The sequence below is a fragment of the Jaculus jaculus genome, chromosome 12 (genome assembly GCF_020740685.1).
Source record: "Jaculus jaculus isolate mJacJac1 chromosome 12, mJacJac1.mat.Y.cur, whole genome shotgun sequence".
Classification (NCBI taxonomy): domain Eukaryota; kingdom Metazoa; phylum Chordata; class Mammalia; order Rodentia; family Dipodidae; genus Jaculus; species Jaculus jaculus.
The window spans coordinates 89,970,103-89,996,748 of record NC_059113.1 but is presented as its reverse complement, the minus strand read 5'-3'; the positions used below and the strand labels follow the sequence as shown (position 1 = coordinate 89,996,748).

Here is a 26,646-nt window from a genome sequence, read left to right as displayed (position 1 = left end):
AGCTATTGGGATAATGTAGGCAGCATTCCTGAAGGGGTCGGTGACTATGGAGTCTTATCTACTAAAAGTAAAATTCAAGAAGGAAGAGAATAAGACATGATTATCTCAATGTGATCTAACCTTAATAAGATCATGATGTATTAAACATTAATTTCCTCTGACATGACCCAATTCATAGTCCCCTTTAGTACAAGATTGGGCTATCTGGAATCCGGCAATTTGGAATAAAGTGGGCAAATAATTATTCTGGGTAGAGGGTCCGCAAGATTAAAAAAGAAGTTGCTGTAGAATGCTTGGCTGGATAAGTAGTTAAAAATGCAAGAATGAGATGTTAAGGATAAACATGAGCTTACTGAGCCATTAGGCAGATTCTTAATGGTGGAGATTTGAGCAATGCTCTCTTGCCATGCCTACAGTAAGGAAGCAATGACCCGGTTTGCAGTGGAAATGGGGAAGGTGTCCCAGCCTGTGCATATCTTTTAGCTCCCCAGTCACTCTGAGTCAACAGCAGGTACTGTTGTCAGGTAGGCCACCAGCATTTCCTTCAATCCATCCATACTCAAGGAGAGCCTGACCCCAGCTGGCCTGGCTGCACTGCTAAGCATACAAGCACAGGGCTTCGAAGTCACTATCTCCTAGACTCATGGCTACTTTAAACCACTCTCCGCCCCATTTCACACACAGCAACACCTGCCCAAATGGTGGGGATGGGGAGTCAATAGGGAGGTGGCCAGATGCAGACACTGCTGTTACCCAAAAGCTGGAATTCTCTGTGACTTTCTTCTAAACAGGACTGTTTGATCCAGAAGCCAGAGGAAGTTAAAATGCAGCACGTCTAACAATGCATTACAAAGATGAGTGAATATTTTCTGACCTATCAACCATTAAAAAAATAATAATAATCCATGCACTTTTCTAGAGATTTAAAAAAATATTTTATTTTTAGTTATTTGACAGACAGACAGAGAAACAGGGAGAGAATGGGCACAGGAGGGCATCTAGGCACTGTAAACAAACTTTAGATGTATGGGCCACCATGTGCATCTGGCTTTACATGGGTGCTGGGGAATTGAACCTGGGTCCTTAGGCTTTGTAGGCAAGGGCCTTAGCTGGTAAGCCCTGGAGAAATGTTTTTAATCACTGATGTACAAAGGTTTTAAAAAATTCACTTACATATGAAATAGGGAAACTGATTGTACACATCTAAAAATGTAAAGAAAATGAAGTATTTCCAAGACAAGCCAAGAGGCTTCATAATATGGTTTTGTACTGAATTGGATATGTTTCAGGATTTTCATTTCTGGCATTTGTGTTTGCTTTTACCATTCACCTCTAAACACACCTCCAGGGCTGGAGAGACTGCTCAGCAGTTAAAGGTGCTTGCTTACAAAGCTTAATGACCTGGGTTCAATTCCCCAGGACCCATGTAAAGTCAATGCACAAAGTGGTGTAAAAACGTGTTCGTTTGCAGAGGCAGGAGGCCTGGGCATGTCTATACTGGTTCCCTCTATCTGTCTCTTTCTTTCTCTCTCTGGAATAAATAAATAAAAAATATTTTAAAATGTGTTTTTAGGAAACCCCTAAAACGTTTTCCTAATAACAAATTTCATAGTCCTCTCTAGGGATTCATTTTCCTAGAGATAGCCTCAACATGATAAAATTTTGAGATTCCATATACCCAATCATCCTTTCCTGACCTGAGAGGCATGCTCCCAAGCAACTCAGACAGATCCAGCCTCCTCACTCCCTGCCTAATCTTGTCTTTTACTATTGCACCATCTCTAAAAATAAATGAATAAAGCTAATCATCACCACTTTGGGTTCAGTTTTATAGTGAGGATAAAATAAACACTCAACTGCAAATTCAACATACTAACTGGCTAAAAATATGCATGCTATAAACATTTATGATGATGAAAAGCACTAGGCACCTATAACACAGAAGCATCTTGATACATACTAGTTGAGTGATTGTGAATACACTGCTACATGGGTAATAACTTAATAATTTTAAATGAATACTGTTGCAAACAAAGAAAGATTTTTAAAAAAGAGTTGTTTTTAGTTATTTATTACAGACAGAGATGCGGAAAGTAAGACAGAGAGAGAGTGAGAATGGGTGTGTCAGGGCCTCTAGCCACTGCAAATGAACTACAGATGCATGTGCCCACACGTGCATCTGGCTTATGTGGGACATGAAGAATCAAACCTGGGTCCTCAGGGCTTAGAAGCAAGCAGTTTAGCCACTAATCCATCCCTTCAGCCCAAAGAAAGCTTTTGATTCAGTTGGCAACTGAGAAATAGTGAATAAATTTAAATAGGCAGAAGGAAGATTTCCAAGTTAATATTGAACCTGACTGAGTCCTAGTATGAGAAACTCTACATTGTGTCACTGGATGAAAAGGCACTTAAGGAAGTCGAAAAGTATGCACTTGTGAATAGGGAATTTGAAGCCAGGCTGCCTGTGACCTTCAAAGCCAAATTAAAAGATCTGATTTGATATGTTAGGCAATTGAAAAACCATCATAGATTCCTTGAACAGTGATGTTATACAACAACTTAATCGACAGAGATTAAATGTGGATTTGCAGAGAAAACCTACATATTTTTAACATCGACTAGCATAAAAATTCAGAGCAAATATTTAGTTATTAGGAATACTATGACTCTGATATGATAAACAGACCTTTTCTTCATCTACAATTCCTGGTCAGCTGTGGCAATTCTATTTGCAAGATAGAAAAGACTCTCCAAGAATGACAATTTATACTTGATTGCATGTTGACATTACATGTGAACCATTAACTCATTAGGTATAGTTGAGATCCTAGCATGAAATCTCTCAGTATCTCCAACACATTTGATCAACACAAAAGTCCTCCTGGATGGCATCATTATTGTTACTGTTGCCTCCACAAGAGTATTTTTAAATATCTACTTCATTAGCTATTCATATTTTTTCTGCAATCTGGCTTGCCTACTGAAACTAGACATGACTTAATCTCTGTATAAGTCAGTATGTTTGGCTACAGTTCCCTTTAGAATCTCACCACAGAATAATGTGGAAAATGCTCCCCCAAAAGACTTGGAACATTCTTTCTCCTAGATAAATATCCATTACACCTGTTCATCAGCTCTCTTTTTAACAGCTCTTACAATAAGTAAATGAGAAAGTAAATTTTGAGGTACTATCCCAACACTCACAATTTGATATATATAGGGTTGAATTAAAAATATCTATGATACCATATCCTACAAATACTCAAGTTTTTTACACAAAATGGTACAGTACTTTCCTGGGACCTGTACACATATATTTTAATCATCTCTACATTACTTGCCATACCTAATGTGGTCCAAATTCAGGGGCAATAGCTTTAATAATTATTTTAGGGAATAATGACAAAGAAAAAAAATCTGTATAAAGAATCTTTATATAGCACAGATGGAATTTTTCCACATATTTCTGAACCATGCTGGTTAAACAACAATCTAGGAAAATGCTACCTACCTATGAACAAGTTGAAAGTAAGCCAGAAGTTATTAAAGTACTTATTCTGAGTTCCCACAGTACAGGTATGTAAATAGTCAAGAAGAGAGACCAGGGCTGGAGAAATGGCTTAATGGTTAAGGTACTTGCCTGCAAAGACTAATGACCAGAATTTAATTCTCTAGAACACATATAAACCCAATGCACAAGGTGGCGCATGCATCTGGAGCTCATCTGGAGCAGCTGGAGGCCCCAGTGTACCCATTCTCTTATCATCTCTTTTCTCTCTGTGTCTCTTCTTGAAAATATATAAGAACTTTTTTAAATAAAGAAGAGACACCAACTCTACTCTACTTTAACAACTGTTTATTATACCATAATTTCTGTGACTCTCTCCTACCATTCCACAGCTTTCCAAAGATGGCTTCCGCTCTGCAGGAGAACAAAATAAACAGATCCCCTGTCCTTATGGAACTTACATATATTTAATGGGACTTTATACTGTGTACATATGCCATTGACCTGCAGCCACAGAAACAAGGTATCTCCAATAAACATATTCTATCCATGAATTTATAATTAAAATCGCTTTAACCCAAAACTTGATGAGGAAAATGTATCTCTTGACAAAATTTTATTTGTGCAATTTTATAATCAGTATTTTCTACAGTGAGACTTATCAAAGAGAATTGAGACTTGAGCCAGGTGTGGTGGTGCACACCTTTAATCCCAGCACTCAGGAGGCAGAGGTGGGAGGATCACCTTGAGTTCGAGGCCACCCTGAGACTACATAGTGAATTCCAGGTCAGCCTGGGCTAAAGTGAGACCTTACCTCAAAAATCCAAAAAAATAAAAATAAAAAATAAAAAGAGAGAGAGAATTGAGACTTACCCATTATTGACATTTTCCTAGTTCTTACATTTTTAAAAATTATTTATTTATTTATTTATTTATTTATTTATTTATTTATTTATTTATTTTGGAGGGAGAGAGAAAGAGGCAGAGAGAAAGAGAAAGATAAAAAGAAAGAGAGAATGGGCATGCCAGGGCCTCTGGCCATTGCAAATGAACTCCAGATGCCTGCTCCACCCTGTATATCTGGCTTACATTGGTACTAGGAAATCAAATCAGGGTCCTAGGCTTCACAGGCAAATGCCTTAACCAGTAAGCCATCTCTCCAACCCCATCGTATTCACATTTTTAAACAAAACTGTATCATCCTTTAAGAACAGATGTATATATGCAGACAGCAAATCAGGATAGTGGTTTATTAACTGCTGGTATATTACAGTAACCACTGTTACCATTAAACAGAAGTTTGGGAAAGAATACAGCACAGCAAAAAGTATTTTTATTAGTACACTTGTTTGTATAGTACAGCAGTTCACTTGTTCTCATGATGATCTTTCAAAACTTTGAACAACTTTCTAGGAAAAAAAAAAATCTCATACCAGAAGATATTACTTCAATAAATTTGTGAATTATATTGAAGCCCATTGTCAGCATAGTACCAACATAAAGTGATGATGCCTGGCCAGAGGAACAACAAAATGGGTTGTTAAATGTCAGGAAAGCATAAGCAACCAATGGAGCATTAATAGCTCATTAGTTAAACTAATTAGTGACTTAAATTCAATACCTGAAGAAATGTTACACATTATTAACTGAAAAATATAAGTTTCATTGTACAGTTAAAAGGCTATGGAAAGTAATTGCCCATGGGAGAAAAAAAATATTTGCTGTTTCCAGTAGAAATAGATAAGGCAATGAAAAAATCTTTAAAAATCTTATTATTTTAACTCCCTCAACCACACAGTATTGTGTTAGAACTGAATATTTACATCAAGCAGGCAACATGAGCAGAAAAGATAAAAGAAAATTCTCTTCTCAGTTATAGTCTTTCAGTATCAGGTCTACCAGGAGAAATGAAGAATATACTATCCTGTCTGGACCACCACTTACTTGGAAAGTTAAAAGGCAATCTTTTTATAGTAGATTTAAACACTGAGTAACATGTTTTCAGGCAAAGTAAAAGATTACTTAGGTTTTTATTTTCCTTTAAAAATGTTTCTTCTCTTTTTCACTCAGGTTAACTAAACATGCCGATTCAAATGTCAAAGCTGAAAGGAATAGAATCATGTTTCATGGTATAACAAGAATTCATCATAAGAACCCAAAAGTGTTTTGAAGAAAAAAGAAAAATGTCTATCCGTGAGGGACAAACACTCTGTCAGACACAGAACTATAGGAAGAATCAGGTGTGTACTGGCTTGACTATCACAGTCAAGGTGCCATGGTCACAAGCTATAAAGGGAGAACATAGAGTTGTATTAACAGAGAATGAGCATTAAAACATGTTCATGACAGTAAAATTACCCTAGCCCAAAAAAACCAGAAGATATTTATTGAGGAACCCTTGGTGAGGAGCACTTCTAAGAATCTATATCTGGGGTAGTAAAAGGAGTGACTTGTTGAACTTACATGGTTTTTGGTTTATGTCATTGCAAGTGTTCAAGGAAAACACCCAAAGGGCTGGGCTTTAGTGCACAGCAAGAGTGACTTGAACAAAATTACAGAGTCTGCATGGGAGGCAGTGAGAAAGATAGTCTAAGAAAAGACAGTCCTAATATAAAGGATATGTCCAAGTACCTAAGGCAAACACAGCTCTGAACTAAAACTAATCCTCGGGTGCTGAGCTTTTAATAGCAAGCAGATGACAACACATAAAGACAATTTCCGATGGAATTTTATGGAAGTTCACTTTATAGCCAAGACATAAAGCCATCTCCAGCAAGGAAACTTTACAACAAGGTTATCCATCAGGTGTTTGACAGAATCAGAACCATCTAAGAAGTCTCTGATATTTGAACAAAAGAAATGAAAACAGGGACACAATATTCACTCCCCAGAATGGAGCTCATAGATGGGGAGAGAGCTCATTTCTGGACATGGTATTGATGCCATTTCCTTCTTTGCCTCTCACATACACTGTCACACTCTCCCTCCAGCTACAATAAAGCATTGCTATCAAGTTAGGAAATCAACACATTGGCTTTCAAAGCACATGGATGAGGTAGTTTCCCCTAGCAGAATCCTACGGCTTTATGAAGCCGCGTACTGACACAATGACAACGGGAAAAGAAAATAAAACCCAAAGGAAAACAGATCAACAGCTGTTTCCCCTCACACTAAGGCACCATTGCAAATATATGGCAGCAGAGGTACTAGCAGAGTCAACGCTCTTTCTCTTCTTTCCAGGCAGAATGACAATGTGCGTAGATTTGTTCTGTTTTGGTTGTTATTTTCCTAACTTTATTACCAAGAAAATCTTTCCCTATGTGCATGTTACCCATAATATCCTCCCTCACAGAGACAGAAGTTATAGCTTAGCTCCCATTTCTAATTTTATTGTTCATTTAATTTTCTTTAACACTTTAAAACATCATGTGAAGGCTTTGCCTTGTCAAAACGGAGCTATCCATTTTTGTCAGAGCCCATCAAAATGACAGCAAAAACATTCATTACAATATATTTCACAGAAAAATGTAAGACTAACTTTCTCAAGACAATGTGTACCCACACTGGCCATAATTTACACTCATGCTTAGTGTTTAATATTTTGGTAATTTCTCTTGGGTAACTTGAGTATCTTACTTAAAATGCAACTGTGGGGCTGGAGAGATGGCTTAGCGGTTAAGCGCTTGCCCGTGAAGCCTAAGGACCCTGGTTCGAGGCTCAGTTCCCCAGGTCCCACGTTAGCCAGATGCACAAGGGGGCGCATGCATCTGGAGTTCGTTTGCAGAGGCTGGAAGTCCTGGCGCGCCCATTCTCTCTCTCTCTCCCTCTATCTGTCTTTCTCTCTGTGTCTGTCGCTCTCAAATAAATAAATAAATAAATAATTTTAAAAAAAGCAACTGTGCATAAATTGTGACAAAATAAAGATAATTTGGGTTAAACAAATAAAAAAATGAATACATATTTGAAAAGACAAGTGTCTTGTAATAATTTTATTGCCTAAAAAATTCTTTTATCAAGCCTCTAGCACACTCCAGTAGGCTTTACATAACATTCACACATCTATCTGCAAGTTTTTCACATTTTTCTATGAGACTTAGAAAAGGTTTTATATCATTTTGATTATTATTTCAATGTTTCTAGCAACTGGCATATGGACTCTAAACATGGCCTAAATGGTGTCTGTAGCATTTAAAATAATGTACTGGAACCATACATATTTGTAATTGGATACAGTGAAGATCAGGGATACCTAATGACTTCTCCCAAGATCATTATCACGTAAACTGGCACACTGCTCCCAATAAAATAGAGCAAGTTATAGACTGTGAGGCTCACTGTGGCATAGTAATGACAAGGAAAGGAACAAATCCTTGTCACTGTCTTCAGGGAACAGTCAAATATGATTCATAAGTTGTTAATAAATAACACAATGATTCTCTCCAAACAGGTTATACTGGACAGCCCAATTGCATAGACTGTATGTTTGCTTCTGTTATGTCAGATCCACAGAATTTCTCTTATCTGAATTTTCTTTTGTGATGTACATAAGATGACTTTTTTCTTCATGAATATTTATGTGATCTATAGTTTAATAGAAGCATTTCATGATCAAAGATATAATACTTTGCTATGGTTATTATTTTGTTGTTGTTTTTTGAAACAGGGTTTCATTCTGTAGGTCAAACTAGCTTGAAACTCATTATGAAACTTTAATCCATGTCAATCCCCCTGCTTAAGACACTCAAGTATTAGAATTACTAGCATAAGCCACTGTACCCAGCAAGGATATATGTTTTCTATATTTTTTCTTTTACCTTGCTATGAGAATAATAATCATTTGACTCAATTGCCCCTGACAAAATATTGAAATTAGTAGAAAAAGTATGATATTGTTGGGAATCTGAACACAATGGCTAGTTAACCAATTTCTTTCAGTGTGTTCACAAGACAAAAGGGAGAAACGTAGTAACCAAAGGTCATAATAATGTAGGGCAAGCTGAACTAATAAACATGAGTGTAAAACATAAAAATAAGTGGAGCATAACAAAACCTAATTTATGTGACCCTGAGCCATCTGGATCTCCTGCTTCATGGGACCAGACAGAGTTAAATCTGTGCTAGATTCCTCTAAGGAAGGGATTTTTATAGCAGTATGTGGGACTAACAGTCTGACTATACAACATTCTGGCTGGTTTCCACAATACCCGCAGATAAAAATCAAGCTCTCTGATAAATGCAGTACAGGGACAAAACTATAGAGTTCACATAATGCAGGCTCATCCTCATATCTGACAGTTTCTTGTGGTGAGCAGAACCGAATCTATCCCAGCAAACAGGCTATTGGGCAATACACATATGTGACAGTATCACTCTTGTGTACACAGCGAGATCACACCTGACATTGCCTGATGATACTGGGCTGAAGAGGTGGCTTAATGGTTTAGGTGCTTGCCTGTTCAGCCTAAGGACACATGTTTGACTCTCCAGATCCCACTTATGCCAGGCACACAAGGTGACACAAGCATGCATGGTCCACATGCACACAATGTGGCACATATGTCTGGAGTTCTATTGCAGTGGCTGAAGGCCCTGGAACACAATTCTTTCTCTCTCTCTCTCTCTCTCTCTCTCTGTCTCTCTCTCTCTCTCTCCTCCTCTTGCTATCTCTCCTAAGAAGAATTACAAGAAAAAAATGGGGATTTTACTGAGATATGGGGACCTAAAGAAATCACATGAGTCTTTAAGAGCAGAGGACATTTTCTGACTAGTGGCAGAAAGGAGCTACTGAAGTCACAAGAAGAACTTACACATACACAGCACCATACGATGTGGCAGCATTGGCTGCTAGCAATGATAAGAAGGCTTTGTTGATAGCCAGTGAGTGAGAACACAGAGACCTGAATCTTAAACCAACACAACTGCATTTTTTCGATAAACCTTAATAATGTTGGCAATGAATTCTTTACAGAATCTCCAAATATAAGCTTGCTTGCCTAACAACCGTGATTTCTACCATGAGTGGAAGATCCACTTGAGCCTACATGGACTTCAGATCTTTGCATCTGTAATATTCTTAATGGTGTTATTTTAAGCCGCTGGGCTTTTGATTTATTATACAGCAATCAAAAAGTAATATGTAGGGCAATTTATTTAACTTCTAGACCTGCTGTAAGACAGATATAATAATAACACAAGCCACAAGTGATTATAGAAAGCAGCAATAAGATTATTACATGTGGAATGTGCCTAACACAGTATTTAGCATATAGTAAGAATTTAAGGTACAATTGTGACCTTTTAACTTTCTGCAAACTTCAGTTTCTAACATGTTTCATAAATTAGCTATTCTGAAACTCTTTGATAAAACTATTACACTGTGTTACTTATTATGTCTGGGGTAACTTGTATCTTAAATACACTTATGGATTGTGTGAATTAAAGTTTATTGGATATCAATAATAAAGAAATAAAATGATACCACAAGGCCCATGTTTAAATCAGTCTGTAATCTATATTGACAACCTATCTATAATATACTTTAGTTGACTATAAACAAATAATCACAAGCAAAGCCATCCAAATATGTATTCCGCAATTATATTGTAAACAAATAAAAGCTACAAATGATCTGGTTTTAGTTCATTATTGTAATACATATCAGCTGAATAGTTATATGAAACCTCTAGAAATAGAAATCTAACTGCAACTCTAGCTAAACTTTCTAAATGTAAGCACCCAGGAAGAAAAATAAAATGTTTTGTGAATACTCATTTTGCTTACATTGTTTGGCCAGCCATAATTCATAGTTGTAAAAGTATAGACATAGGTTAAATGTAAAAGGCAAATCAATAGTCACATTAGAATATTAGGTGTAAGATAAGAACATAGAACATTTGTCTTTGGAAGGAATGAAACATACAATGAGAGTGAAATCTCAGATATGGATTTAGAATGTAAAGTTTGATAGGTAAGCAATACGTGGGGGGACAAAAAGAAATAATATACTACAGAATGTGAACTGACATACACAGCAGAAAGAAGAAGCAGATGTAGTCAAAAGATGAGCATGCCGCATCAGAACACATTGACGACAACAGGACAATGGGAGTGACTTTTATTTTTCTTTAGAGAGGTATCCCAGCACGTAAGCCAAGCTGGCCCTCAATCTCACTATACAGCCAATGATGTTCCCAAATTTCCAATCCTGCTTCCTCCTGTGCTGAAATTACAGGCTTGTGGCACCACACCCTGCTTACAGGGTGCTGGGGATCAAAGTCAGGGCTTCAGGCAAGCTATATAAGCACTTTATTATCATCTAGACTTATAGGGGAAGGAATAAAGGCTACTTAGGTAGCGATTAATAAATACATTTGCTAAATCATGAGCCTCTGCCTTGGTTGATGCAGTTTTAAGGAGGTGATATATTACTTCATTAGGTATGGCTATCTGATTGTGGTGTCATTGGATTTCTTTATTATTGACATCCAGTAAACTTTAGTTCATACAATCCATAGTCATGATTTAGCTTTAGTAAATATATGATATAGAAATCTATTTTTGGAAGGAAGGATGGATGGATAAATGAATTTGCTTTTTTTCTGTACTATTATAAATATTGATGCAACCGTGATGTACACAGTGCCTGAACACCTGTTTCTCTTCTTTCCATGCTAATTATTTCAGTTATTTTCACTTGAGATAGTTTCTAGATGGGTGATATCCCTGGTGTCGTTTTCTCTTTCCCAAGTAAAAATCAACTTATCGATATTTCTCTCAAACACTTCTGGTGTGAGGACAGCTTAAATTATCTAAAAGTACTTTTTGTGATGTGTCATTAGCATGTATCTGTATGAAAATGATATATTGTAGATTTTAGAAGCTTATGCGAAATAAGATACCCTAAAAGAAACAAAAATAATTTCGAGTGCTTGGGAAATGGCTCAGGGATTAAGAAAGCTTGCATTAGCTCTCTCACCAGAGACTGCCAAGTTCCACTCCCCACAAGCCACATGAAAGCCTGAATATGATCGTGCACCTCTAAGGGCCTAGAGTCATTGAGGCTCATTGACTGACAGCAGCTCTGCTCCACGTTGAGGAAGAAACCTGGCCTCAAAGAAATGTGAGAATTGAGAGAACACCTGACATTCTTGTCTGGCCTCCACATGCATGGCCATTCGTCACACACATCAACATCTGCATGTAATACACACACAGTCCACACCACACATGTACTCTACACATACACACAGGAGCAAGAGAAAAGAACTAAAAAACAAAATTTAAAAAGAGTTAAATCTCTCTAGAAATCTGTTGCAAAATGCAAATTGTCTTGGTTAAACTTGTAATCAATAAAAGTCTGTTAGTAAAATATACTTAAACCCTAATGATCTACTTAAGAGATTAAATGGACTCATTAATTATGGCTGGTTTAAGAGGTTTCTTCTAATTGTACCATTGATTTTGGTTAATTTGCAAAGAATTCCAGAACTTAGATTGTTCTTATTTAAATTCTACCTATAATATAGTTACTTTGATCAATTTAAAATATTTATGTAAGGGCTGGAGAAATGGCTTAACAGTTAAGGCACTTGCCTGTGAAGCCTAAGGACTCATGTTCAACTCTCCAGATCCCACAAAAGCCAGATGAACAGTGACACAAGCACACAAGGTTGCTCATGTGCACAAGGGGGCGCCACATCTGGAGTTTGACTGCAATGGCTGGAAGCCCTCATGCACCAATTCTCTCTCTCTCACTTTTTCTGTCTCTCTCTGTGTCTTGTATCAGAAAAAGCAGTCTGTTGGACTTGCCTCAAAAAAAATTGTATATACATATATATATAATCACCTTCTATTCTCATAGTAGCCTAAGTATCCCATTTTGTTGGTGCCAACAGCAATGTCTCTATATCCTTCCTGCTTTGATTATATGGTGTGCTTTCCTAATGGGCTAAGATGTCCCGTGGGTTATTACTGTGCTTCTAAATTCTAATGGACTTTCAAAGCCCTACTTAATCAGACACATGTACTTCTAATTTCATTTTCCACTTAGTTTCCAAGAGGAAGTCATTTGTCCCCCCTCACTTTGGCTAGGTGTATTACCTCACCATATTCTGTTTATATGCAGCACCTTCGCATATAGAAATGAGCAATTTTTTGCTATCAGTAATAACAAATAGTAGCTAAAGAAATATCAGGTGCTGACTACTGCTCTTCATTCAATATTCTTGGCTGCTTTTTCTTATTCTTTTTCTTCTTGTTTTGTTTGTTTGTTTGGTTTGGTTTTTCAAGGTAGGGTTTCACTCTAGCCTAGGCCAATCTGGTATTCCCAAGGTCGTCTCAGGTGGGCCTTGAACTCACAGCAATCCTCCTACTTCTTCCTCCCAAGTGCTGGAATTAAAGGCGGGTATTATCACACTGACCTTAACTTTTCATTTATTGCTAATTTTTGTGTTAAAACAATTTTGTAAGAAAGGCATTACTATAGACATTTTTAGAGATGACAAACCTGAGTGACAAAAAAAAAAAAAAAAAAAAAAAAAACACTGCATAGCTTATTTCAAAGTTATCCAGTTAGTGACTGCCCCAGAACAAGAAGCCAGGCAACCTGGTTTTCATCCATGTGCGGTATGTGTGAGTGTGTGTTCATGTTTTTATGTGTCTAGATACATGTGTGTTTGTGCATATACACATGAGTACATGGCATATGGAGGCCAGAGGCTAACATCAGATGTCTTGCTCAATGGCTCTCCACATTACTTATCAAGACAGGGTCCTCAGTTGAACCTAGAGCTCACCAATTGGGCTAGAAAAGCTAGCCAGCAAGCCTGTGGGACCCTCCTGTCTCTGTCTCTCAAGTATTGGGATTACAGGCACCTGCCACCATGACCATTAACTGTATGCCCAGTATTTTGTGTGTGTTCTGAGGATTCAAACTGAGAATCTCACGCTTGCACAGTAAGCACTTTACCACTGAGCTATTTCCAAAGCCCACATCCATGGTCCTTTTAGGATTAACCAATGTCACCTCCCATGTGAAAAAAAAAAATGATAGTAATAGTGCCCAAGGATATAGTCTTGAAAGTGAAACTTGCTCTATGGCTAATTTCTTCCATATAAAGAAGACACATATTGCCTTTCCTAACATGGGGTTTCCTCAGGAAGGAAGATGAGGTAATGCAGGCTGGTGTTTCAGAGGGGAAGATGGAGCAGTATTGAGAGAAAGAAACAGAAATCTGTCTATCTGAACTAACTTCTTCTTTCAGAAAGTCTTTCCAAGGGAGTGGGAATGAGTGTGCATTCTTTTTTCTTAAAAAAAAAAATTTAGATAATCTTATCGATGAACACATTGCCTAAGAGTACAACAACTAGGTTATACTCAACCAATTCCACTGAGGGCCCTCCTCAGTGAGGTTATTGGTATTCACTGTGGAGTCATGAATGTGCCAGTCAGTCTCTGGGACAGGGAATAATTCCTCACCTGTGTCTCTCACAATCTTTCTACCTCCCCTCTTCTACAATGTTCCCTCAGCCTTGGAGGGCTAGTTATACATCCTCCTTTAGTGTTGAGCTCTCAGCAGCCTCTGGTTTTCTGCTGCTATGAGTTTTGAGTATCCTCAGTGTCTACCACCATCTCCCTAGAGGAGGTTTGCAGGCTGGCAGTGTGAGCAGCACTCATTTAATCCACCATTTCTTCTGTAATGCAGAACCCGTAATAGGAATGACTCATCATGTGATACTCGGTTGGCTTTCTTTTCTTGTCATACTCATGGGTCTAGGGTTTCCCTATATTCTCTGCTATCTGGGCTTCGGGCAGCCTAATTGGTGCCTGTGACTAGGGAGTATGATCAGCTTGTGAGTTCTATTCTGGTGGGAAACACAAGCAGTCAGGCAGAGAGTGGCATGAGACCCAAATGGGGTTGATGCCGAACCTGAGTGGTCATTCTGACAGTGAGCTTGGAATGTTCTCTCCCCAAAAGACCAACAATAAGGATAGTCACAGTCCAGAAGGAGCCAAATGTGACAGTCTAGCCAAAGTGACGGTTAACCAAACAGAAACTACTGAGCTCACATATCCAGCCCTCCTCTCTGGAAGGAACCCAGAAATTTCTGCAAAAGTTCTCACAAAGTCAATGGAAGGTAGCTCAGCAGAGGTAGCATAGTAACTACAGTGACAAGGTAGCATATGGGAAGTGGAACTGGCCATGTCAGAGGTAGCCCAGCAACACAGCCTCAGGAGGGACACTGAATCTCAGAAGAGCTGCAGAATCTTTCTAGAGAAAGTCCTTCCATTCTAAAGAAATCATCTCCCAACAAGGGTGTGTATATATTCCAAGTATGAGGCATTAACACAGAATCAGTGGTATAACACCTGCTAATAAAATTGTAAGAGAGAATGGAATTTCAAAGGGGAAAGTGTGGGGGGAGGCAGAGGTATTACCATGGGTTATTTTTTATAATTATGGAAAATGTTAATGAAAATTTAAAAAATAATAAAATTGTAAGAGAGTTAACTTCAAAATAATACAATATGTATTAAGAAGGGAAAACTATATCGTGTTTGTTTTTCAATGCTCAATTTATCCTTCTGATAGCAGTGACAGTTGACAAAACTTAATGACCTATAGAAATGTTGACATTAGATTAGAGTTCCTCTGAACATAAAAATAATTTACAACAGAAAATTCACATGGGAAGATTAGATAAATATGCTCACTAAGGTACATGATTATGCTAAGCATCATGGTCACAAGTATCCATGCAGTTAGGATTAATTCCCATAGTTTGACCAAGTGTTCTGTGCATTATAGCAGTAAGACAAAAATGAACATATGTTATCCTCCATTAAAAGAACACAAACAGAGTTAGAGAAATGGCTCAGTGGTTAAGGGACTTGCTTGCAAACCCTAAGGACTCAAGGTTGATTCCTTAGTAACCATATGAACCCAGATGCACAAAGCAGCACATGTGTTTGAGGTTGTTTGCAGTGGCTAGAGGTCCTGGCACATTCACTTTTTTTCTCACACACACATACTCTCTCTACTTCCCCTCTCTCTCTCTGCTAAAAAAATAAAATATTTTGAAAATGATATCAAACAATTAAGAGAAACCCAAGGAGTTTCAAAAACTTAGTATTCAATTCAACTCCACCCTTCCTTCCTATAACTGAATAAACAGGAATTTCAAAGACAGAAGACAGGCTTATTCAATGATTTTGCTGAGTGGATGAGCAAATCCATTTCTCAAGGTGAAGGTAAAGAGAATGGAAAACAGTAGGTTTAGTTAAACCAGAGGTGCTCAAATGTAGATGGATGGGTGATCATTATAAGATCATTATAAGATGAGACACTACACAGATTACAAGGAAACTCACTCATGGTCTCCAGTGTAAATTGTCTCATGAGAGGGGGGAAAGCATGCTATTATCTCAACAAAAATGTTATCATTTATTACACATCTTTTGCACCCCAAGTGTCCTGGAAAATATATTAGGACAATGGATCCCATGTCATTCCCAGAACTCCTGAGACAGAAATGATGTGCCACTTACATTTTACAAATGAAACTAAATATAAGAAGCTTGCCCAAGGTTGTGGTAGAAACCTGCGGTGTAGTAAAACTGGCTCTAAACTCCTCTCAGCTCAATTTTGTAAACACTAAATCCATAGTGGTCTAAGAAAGTACAGTTACTACTGTTCAAAAGGAGAAATAATGGCAATAATTTCTATAATCACAGAATTAGCAAACCTAGGCAAATACCTGGGATATCACAAGGCTATAGGACCAGGTTCTATAAAATGTTTGGGACAAGTTCAATAATTAAAAAATTAAATAGCAATAACTTTCATATTTATCATTCTGTATCATAGCACTATGCAGGGGCAATATCTAATTAACATTAATCATAAAATTACACAATAATATTATCATGTAAACTTAAAAAAAACTATTTGAAAAAATATATTGGCAGTTAAATAATTGAAGAAACAGACTTTATTCCTGGACATATTGCTATACACCATACACCAAACACTACATATTAGAAAGATAAGGTTTTCTCAAAGTATTTTTTAAACAATTTTTTTGCGTATTTTTATTTATTTATGAGTGACAAGGGAGAAAGAGACAGAGAGAGATAGAAAGAATGGGCGCATCATGGCCCTCCAGCCACTGCAAACGAACTCTAGACTCATAAACCCCCTTGTGCATCTGGCTTATGTGAGTGCTGGGGAATCAAGCCTTGAGCCAGAATCCTTAAGCTTCACAGGCAAGCACTTAACTGCTAAGCCATCTCTCCAGCCCTTCCCAAAGTATTTTCTAAGAAATGAAATTGAAAGGAAAGTTGACATACACAAGCTAACAAAGTGAAAATGCTTCTATGCTCCTTAAGTACATGCAGAAAAATCTACCACTTGAAACACTTTGTATCATAAAAAATAAAATAAAAATAAAAATAAACTAGATCAGTAGATTGTAAAATTTTACACAAAATGACAAGTGTGGCTTGCCAATGTGAAAGCTTACATAGGTGATTCAATAAATCACGGTAACACTGACTCTTGAAGCAAGCCAATGAGAGTAATTATTTAGCCAAGAGTCCATGAAACAAAGTGAAGATCAAACAATACTCAGGGCTGGAGATGTGGTTCAGCAGTTAAGGCACTTACTTGCCTGTGAAACTTAATGACCTGGGTTTGACTTCCCAGTACCCACATTAAGCCAGATGCACAAAGTAACCCATGCACCTAGAGCTCCTTTGCAGTGGCTAGAGGCCCTGGTATGACCCATACTGGCTCTCTCTCTCCCTGTCTCTCTCTCTCTCTCTCTCTCTCTTTCTCTATATATATCTCTGCTGGTGAATAAACAAATAAAACAACAAATAAAAAAGTTATCCAACAATGCGAGTGAGTTTTTGGTTTCTGAATAGTGATACAAAATAATAGTTTTAATGTCTTATCATGCAAAGAATTAGGTTTCATTATGGTGTTTTCAAACTTTTATTGTTTCCCTTCCTTACTTCCCTTCCCTTTGAATTCCCCCACCTCACCAACTTTGCCTTCTTTTTTTATGTTTTTATTTATTTGTTTGAGAGCAACAGACAGAGAAAGAGGAAGAGAAAGAGAGGGAATTGGCACGCCAGGGCTTCCAGCCACTCTGCCTTCTTTTTACTGTCATACTGTGTATTTTCTTACGTTCTTTCCCCCTTTCTCCTTGCCACTTGTTTCCTACTTGTGACCCTCCATCTCATTTCATAGTCCATATTCACTCCCACATCCCTATATTTACATACATGCAAACCTCAAAGTTAAGATTCACATATAAGAAGGAACATGTGACTTCTGTCTTTCTGGGCTTGGGTTACTTCATTAAATAGACATTTTTTCCCAATTCTATCTACTTTCACACAAATTTAACAAGTTCCTTTTTTCACAGTTGAGTAAAACTCCATTGTGCATGTCGTCTCAACAAAGAAAGCTAAAATAAAATTAGGTTCTGCCATAATAATTACCAATAATAAAATGGTAACATAAATAGACATTATAAAGTAAAATAAGCATGCTAAAATACAGGTTATTAACATACGGAAGAATTGCACAATTTAGTCTGAAAATTACATATATGTCTAAATATAAATAAATTGAAGCAACAGTCTCAAAATAAGAAAATACAAGTAGCAAATGAATACATTATAGAACTCAATTTCTGTGATATTTGAGTAATGTAATTCTTCACTTTACAAAGTTGTTCACAGGTTACAAATTTGCATTCTATTATATTTTTCTACAAGGGTAAAATATAGATGACATTGAAAAACAAACAATTCTTGTGGGGGCATGCATGCCTATAATCTGAGCACTTGAATGCCTGATGCAGGAGGATTAGCACATCAAGGCCAGCTGCCATTAAGTAGCCACTTTGAGGCTAGCCTGGCTACATGAGGTGTTGCTTAAAACAAGGAAGAGGAGGAAGACATAAAACGTGCTCATACAAATCATGCCCTAAATTCCTGGCCCAGTCCCCTACACTCTCCTCTGCTCTGGTGTCTTTTAGATACTGTCCATCCCAGATAATCCTCTTATGAAATGCAAACAAATTTATAATATAAATACTTATGCTTCCTCACTTCTTTAAATAAAATAAAACAAATAAAATAAACTAAGCAAGGGACATTTTATGTGCATTTGAATACCTTTTTATGAGCTGGATTGTTGTTTGTATTTCTTTCTGTGCAAAACATCCATTCATTTTCTTTGCCTGCTGCTCAACTGGTTTGGGCTATGCCATCCTCATCCAGATCTTAACAATTTCTGTCAGAGAGAAAAGCCCTCCTGATATTTTGCCTAGTTCATTATCCTCATTTTCAATTTCCCCACATTGTTTTCCCCCAGGCAGTTTTTCGGATGAGTCAAATTTTATGCATTTTTTTTTCTTATTCCTGTTTTAGATGTTGAAGTTGAGTCATGGTTCGAACTTTTTGTTGTTGTTGTTGGATTCTTTTGGAGTTTCTGAGTAGTTAGAAAACATCAGGGTTTTTATTTAATTTCATGTATATATCATAAGGGGTGAGAGATTTGCATCATCACCTTATTTGTACTTTTAGCAGACTTGTGGGCTGCAGAGATGGCTTAGATGTTAAAGCACTTGCCTGTGAAGCCTAAGGAAGGAAGCAGGTTCAATTCCCCAGTATCCAAGTAAGCTAGATGCACATGGTGGCACATGCATCTGGAGTTCATTTACAGTGGGTAGAGGTCCTGGCTTGCCCATTCTCATTCATATTCTCCCTCTCTCTCTCTCTCTCTCTCTCTCTCTCTCTCTCTCTCTCTCTCTCTCTCTCTCCAAATCAAACAAATATTTAAGAAAAGAAATTGTAGACCTATGTCTAGCATTTTGCCATTATTTTTGGGCATTCTGTTTGCACTAAAATTATGTCTATATGTGTGTTCATGTGCAGGCCACAAAAAATGATTAACTTCATTAAGCTGTCAGTAGGATTTCTGTTTGTTTGTTTGTCTTTATTTTCCAAGGTAGGCTCTGGCTCTACTCCAGACTGACCAAGAATTTCATAAGGCTAAACTGAAAATCATAGCCCTCCTCCTACCTCAGGCTCAGCCTCCTAAGTGCTGGGATGAAAGGCATGTGTCTTCATGCCTGGATGTCAGTCATTTTTAAACCTCTACAATGACTTGAATTTTCAGCTAAGTTTTCAGTATCAATAGACATTAATATCTGTTGTTTTTTTCCTTAAGATCCATTGGTATGATGGAATATTCTTAATACATTAATAGTTTTTTACTCTTAAGGTGAAGCATTCTTGGAAGCATACTTCCAAATAATGATGAGATTCTTCCTGGTAATAATTTACTGAAGAGTTTTTACATTGATGTTCATAAATGAAATCAGAGTTATTTTGTTCTTATGACACTCTAATAGAACTTAATTATCAATGACATTCTTACTTCATGAAAATAATTTAAAGAAAGTTTGTATCCCATAAATTGGTTTGACTCCCACTGGAATTATTTCTCTGTAAAACGATTACTAGATCAGTTGTAATATACAAAAGATACATGTTGTCATATGTAGTTAAAAACTAAAGTCGGGGATACAAACTAAGAAGATGCATGCTGTGATATTTAGTTAACAACAGCACAACAATAGTAATAAACAACTTATGTAGAATAAGAGAATGGTACAAATTTGACCCAAATAAAGGCAAGAAAGGACAAAAAGGCTACCAAAAAGAACTGAATTAACCAAGAAGAAAGGTCAGATGACAGAAACGCAATTGTATCAGTAATTATGCTAAATAAAAACTATGTTAAATGTAAAACACTTACATTTACATCGAGCTTTAAAAAAACACATAAAATGAAGTTGCATGCAATTTATAAAACCACCTGCAACATAAAAACAAAGAAAGGCTGAACATAAACAGAAAGTATAAATATATACCATGCACACACTAAATGAAATGACTATGGGTATCGCCATTGTATTAATATCAAAATAGACTTCAAGTCAAGTATCCTTACTAGGAAAGACAGAAAGGGGGCACTATCATACACATGGAGAGCTCACCATACTGGGGGTCATCATAGCCCCAAATCCATCTGTCTACTAAAAAAAAAAAAATCACAGCTATACATTTTATAAAACAAAACTGACAGAATTATAAGAAGGAAAAATAGACACATTCACCATCATTCAGTGCAGGGAAGACAAGCAGAGCTGTACAAATGTACACAGATCCGCAAAAGTCCACCTTAAGAGGTCACCCGCTTGCAGAGAGAAGCAAGCACGCATTGTGTACGTATACGGGCCAGAGCTGAGTGAGCCACACACTGCGAACCTGTCCACTTGTCCGTGGGAGGAAAAAGATGACGCACTCAGGTGTCTGATCACCTGCTGGGATGTACCCGGTGACGATTTCTGTCACGTACTTCATCGCTGGAAGCTGCCACCAGGTAACACATCCTTTCTTTCCCATACATTCCTCTCCTTGAAAGATGAGCATTTGCAGATCTACCACCTATGAAAGCCAAAGATCTTTCTCTGCTGCTCCCAGCGATGGTTTCTGCTCCAGTTCACTTCTTACTCTGCAGGGCTGTTTCCTCGTGAACCATTTACCGTATGTGTTCAGGTTAGCTTCCGTGCTTCCATCCCTCCTGCTCTTCCTTCATGGGCTAGTTGCTTGGCCTACGAATGATACGTTTTAGATTTCATTGTCTTTGGATTTCCTGTGGAGCTATTTGTGGGCCAAAGTCCCAGAACCAACCTGATCAGCCTCTCTGTGGTGTCTAGGAAGAGATTTACATGTGGCATCAACCTTGTCCTCACTCTTTCTCATAGAACTGGAACAGGATGTCAAATGTCAGTTGTGGGAAAGAGGCAATGTCACCAAGACTCATATAATGATAATGAAGGTAATTTTGTTCTTATTTATATGGATTAGGAGCAAAGTAGCTTTTTTATTTTATTTTTATTTTAAATTTACTAGAGAGAGAGAGAGAATGAGAATGGGACCTTCAGCCCCAGTACCTTCAGCCACTACAATCGGACTCCACACACACACGCACTACCTTGTGCATCTGGCTTACATGGGACCTGGGGAATTGAACCTGGGTTCTTTGGCTTTGCAGACAAGCACCTAACCATTAAGCCATCTATCCGGCACCAAAGTAGCTTTTTAATCTAGGTAATCAAATAGGGACAGGCCACTCTGTTCTGGCAGGATTAGAACTCCAATTTGATCCAGGCTTTTCCTGGGCTTAGCACCTTGGGCTGGCCCTTCCTGAGTCAGTATTGCCCTTAGGCATCCATCAACCAATCAGGGTCCTTCCTCCAAACCTGAACCTCATAATGAGCTTTGTTTTAATTGAATGTCATAATACAAAACTCATACAAATAGACTTTAGACACACGTATGAGTGAGAGTTTTCCTCAGACTTTTCCCCATGTGAGAGGGATTTTCCTGGGTTTTTCCCTCTCCCTTCCCAGCACACTTGGCAGTTTTTATGCTTTTTCTTCTCTCCTGTTTCCACCCTACTCGAATAAATCCTTCATAACCTACTTTCAGTATCTATGTTTTTCAATTCTATGATAAACTTGGGAAGGTAGCTTTTTAAGCAGTTAGAATGGCCCCTGGAAATACAAAGGCAGGGACACATGCCCTTGAAATCTGCCCTTGCCAGAGATCAAAGGGCAATCTGACTTCTTATCTCTTGCCTAGTTCCCTAGACCTGTCTTCCTAAACCTGGACCCCTCCATAGGACAGAGTTCTCTTTTTACCAGAATTCAAAGCTAATCCTGACATTGTGGTTGTTCAAGCCTGAATTGGAGAACTTCCCATCATGTCTAGCCTCTTCATGAGCAAGCCTCTAGCCCACACCAGTCAGCTCTCTCTGGCTCTCCTGAGCCAGAAGATGAATCCCACCGCAATCAGGTTATAAATTGATGTATGCCAAGGGACAAGCGTCTCCCTTGGCTGCACATTCATCGCTGGTGAACCTCCAGGTTCTGGTGAACTGCCCCACGACCTCTGCTCCCCCGTGGGTGCTCTCCCCCCTCTTGCCCCCCACATGGCAGGAGCTCTTTGTCGTTTCTTTTCCTTCCTCTCTAACTCTCTTGTCTACCTTTCTTCCAGGCCCACCACGTGGACTCTCAGACCTCTCTGGTGCATTCATTTTCCTTCCCTTTGTTAATTACATTTCTGGTGGGATCTGAGAGGTTGTTTCTGGAGATAAATAGTTTGTAGGTGAGTGAATGAGGTGGGGAAGAATCCCTAACAAGCTGGGGTCCCAGATGAAGCACAAAAGAGGAGGTAGTCTTTGTTCCTGTTCTTCCTTCCCGAGCAACTTCTGCTGTTGCCTGAGGCCATCCGACTCCAGCATCATTAGCCATGGACTGTGACTAACACCCCTGGCTCCTGAAAGCCACTGCCTTTGCCCATGAACTGGGTGGGCTGCAGCGCTGGTTCCACCTGCTGAGGATTCAAGCTTCTTGGACGAAGCAGCTTCCCGATTCCTTCGCTCCATAGCATGCAGAAGGTCACTGTGGGACTTTGCAGCCTCTGGGATTGTCGGGATCAATCAAATAAATCCTCTTTTATAATTATATATTCTTTGAGTTCTGTTTCTCTGGAAAAGCCCTGACTAATACACCCTCCAACGACATTTTCCTCACAAAAAGCCAGAAATCTGGACAAAGATTTATCCAAAAGTGCATTCAATTGAGTATTATTTTAATACCAAACTAAAGTTATGAAGTTAATGATGGATTTTAATACATTTAAAATTGGATTACTATGTGCATTAAAATAATATTTACTTATGTAATGCCACCGGGAAATGTCACAATTTACTGTTAAGCAAACAAAGCCAAAAGGCAAAATTTTCCATCTTTTTTTTTTTTATTGTTGTTGACCTTGAAGATGCAGTAAGCCATGAAAGAATCATACAAGTGACCTCTTAGTAATTGTGTAACAAGAGATATCTTCCCCATTTCACCCATCTCTGTAGTTTTCACTCTTGCTATAATGAACACATATTATTTGGCTAATCAGAAATGAGTAAGAAGCACAATTGAAAGCTGCAACCAAATTGAATGAAGGATGAGGGCTCAGGTCCACCCAAGCCCGCAGAAAACTAAAAATGGTAAGGCTTTGGAGAGCTCCCGATTAACATACATGTAAACATACACATACCATGTAAACAGAGTCTGCTCTCTGCGTACATCCAGTCTCCGGATGTAAAAACAAAGGTCACGATCAACACTGCTGGTGAAATTTAGCCTAAACAAGATGTCATGGCAGCTAGGCTTCTTTCCTACAGAGCTCATTAAGCTTCCTCAGTGATTGTCCAAAATCAAATACAAGCTTCTTTATGTTTAGGAGAGATCCTGTCCAAATTGTGCCTTTCTGGGTCCCCATTAACTGTTAACAGCAAGGGTCACTCAGGAACAAATTTCATTTGATTGCCTGCTTTTAAGATGCAAATTGAAAGAGGTACTTGAGGTTTCTAATTCCACTGGGTCTGGATTCAGCCCTCCCTCACATCAGACAGGAAAAGCTATCACTGGCCATCATAAGATAATGAATTCAATTGTCTTAATTTTTTAGGTATTCCAACAAAGGAAGCCAAAACTTTAAAAAAGGGGGAATTGAAAGAAATTCATATACCCAAGATCAGAAAGAATGTGACACTTTTCTTGTCTTCACAAGACTTATTGACTATTGGAATAGTAAAGAATAAGTCCTGTTTAAATGTCTTCTGTCCTTCAAGTATGATTTCACTCAAAGAACATTCCCCTAATGTTTATCATAATGGACATTTTTTTAAAAATTCTGGCTATTCATTTTCATTATTATCTCATAGTAACAAGATAATTCCGAGTTATACTGCTTTTTACTAACAAATGCCCCAAGTTCTGTAACTTAACATCCAAAATGCCTCCCTGCCTTTTCCTTGGGCCCTCAATATAGCAACCTCTAATATGTATCCATGCAAAAGACTACCAGTAATTTGTTTTCTTAGTTCAGGGAATTTGAAACAAAATTTCTAGGAAACAGAGCAATTTCAAAGAAGCCCAGGAAGTTAAGGAGCCAAGGACATGTTCTTCACACTTTTCTTTCAAATTTTATTTCCTTTATATTTTTCCTGCAAGAAAAATGACTAAGCAAGACAAGAATTACATTCCCCCCCCCATAAGATTCCTGTAGAGTTTCAATTCCATAAACCCTTTGTCCCTGCTAAACTTGATCTATCCATGTATTACAGAACTTTATCTGAAGGAGTGAAGACAATGAACACTGAGAGGAAAAGTGAAGTGTATGTGTTTACTAGGGCATGGATTTCCACACCTCTGGATTTATTTGGCCTAGCTCTTGAGGTTAAACTTAATTTGACATTATTCTTTTTTCAACAGTCTCAGTTACTCATTAAAGAATCTAACCAATGCTATTCTCTGATTTTCTTACCTTAGAAAACTCATTGAAAAGCTGCATAGTGGAATTACATTTGTTCTGAAAAAGGACGTGATACATCTACTACCTTAACGTTACATAGAAACAGAACAGAACATGCAGACTTAGAACTGGGAAAGCGTGTCCACAGGTTCAACCTCACTTGATACCAGCATTTGGAAATGAAACCCTATCATGCATGTTGAAGTCTATGTTCCAGCAACTTGACAATGTTATCTAGCTGGGAAAAAGATCATTTACAGCAGAAAGCCCAAATATTCCTACCTGACTCTCTTTAGGGAAAAAAAGAATTGTCCCCTCTGTTAGTTATGTGCAATAATCTCTGTCCTATGAAAAGCTTTAAATTCTGTGTAGTAAAGGACATTTTCTTTCTCTAAAAGATGTTCATTTTTCTTAAAATGCTGAATTTAGATAACTTCATCTGGTTTGTGGCATCTTGCCTATTGTTCGTTACATTGCTACATAATAATGTCTCTATCGCATGGTGCAATTTTCAAAATTTTGCTTACGTGACTTCCTGTAGGCTGGCTATCTGCTGACAGGGGCTTCTGTGCTCGAAGGGACATCACCAGCAGGGACCAAGAAGGGACATTGCTTCAAAGAGCCAAATGGCCACGTGTCAGAATGGAATCTGTAGGAGCGAAAGGCCAGAATAAACAGATCAAAAATTAGTTAGAGGCTGACATTTACATGCTCAGATTTTTGGCTAGTTATGTACCTGAAAATGCTACAAAGGAGAGGAAGGCTCATAGGAGAAAAACATCAAAGGTTGAGTTGAACTTTTTGTTTAGACTTTTTCTAATATCTTCACAGTTCCCCATGGTGTAATTTATATCCATGTAAAAGTTTACAAACTGTAATGAAACATACAATTGTCTAGTGAAATGATTTTTATTACACCACAAAGTAACTCCAAGCAAATATGCTGCTGTCAAATGTTATTTGTGGTCTAGATATCAAATTATTAAGTCCAATAAAAGATGGTGAAGATACATTATAAGCAGCCATTCTAAGAGATAATTAAGAGTAAAACACACTAATATGTATAACATCAGACTTCAAAGTCGATCTGATTCCAAGGCGAGTATACTATTAGAAAAGTGTAAACTCGCCTACCTCCAATTTTTCTAAAAATAGAAAGCAAATTAGTTCAATGTATACCATTTAAGAGTCAAATAGTATAACTCACATTGTATAAAATAGAGAATTAATTTATTAATTAGATGTTAAATTGGGTTCATTTCAGAACTACTGATGATATAGAGAATATTTATATATTAATAGTTGTAATAACATTTTAGATAATCTTGCCCTGATCATGACTGAGGTAGTAAAAATTTAATACAATTGTAACTCCAAAAGGTTTTGGTGTTCTTTATGCATGCCTAAAGCTTGATATTTTCCTGAAATATGTGGTGAAATATTTCCTCACAAGTTGCTGTGTATAGGGATCAGTACTAGATGTTCTAGTAACTGGTTTTAGTACTTCAGAAACTAAAATGTGCAAATAACTAAGTAGGTATCTGCTTTCAAAGGAGACAGAAAAATGCCCTTTGTGTAATCAGTGGGCAAGGAAATTAGGTCTCTGGGTCTGAGGCAGATGAGGGTCTGGGGAAGGATGACAGAAGGTGACAGCCAAGCTTCTCAGAGAATGTGCCTA

General features: G+C 37.8%; 1 protein-coding gene across 10 annotated transcripts in view; it reads right to left on the bottom strand.

Annotated features, from left to right (window-relative positions):
* Il15 (interleukin 15) overlaps window positions 1–26,646 on the bottom strand; it is an 85,936-nt gene that overhangs the window by 30,283 nt on the left and 29,007 nt on the right. For all 10 annotated transcript variants that reach the window (XM_045131526.1, XM_045131521.1, XM_045131523.1 and 7 more), the window contains one exon: window positions 25,496–25,617. The gene's annotated coding sequence lies outside the window, so the exon portion shown is untranslated. The remainder of the gene's footprint in view (window positions 1–25,495; window positions 25,618–26,646) is intronic.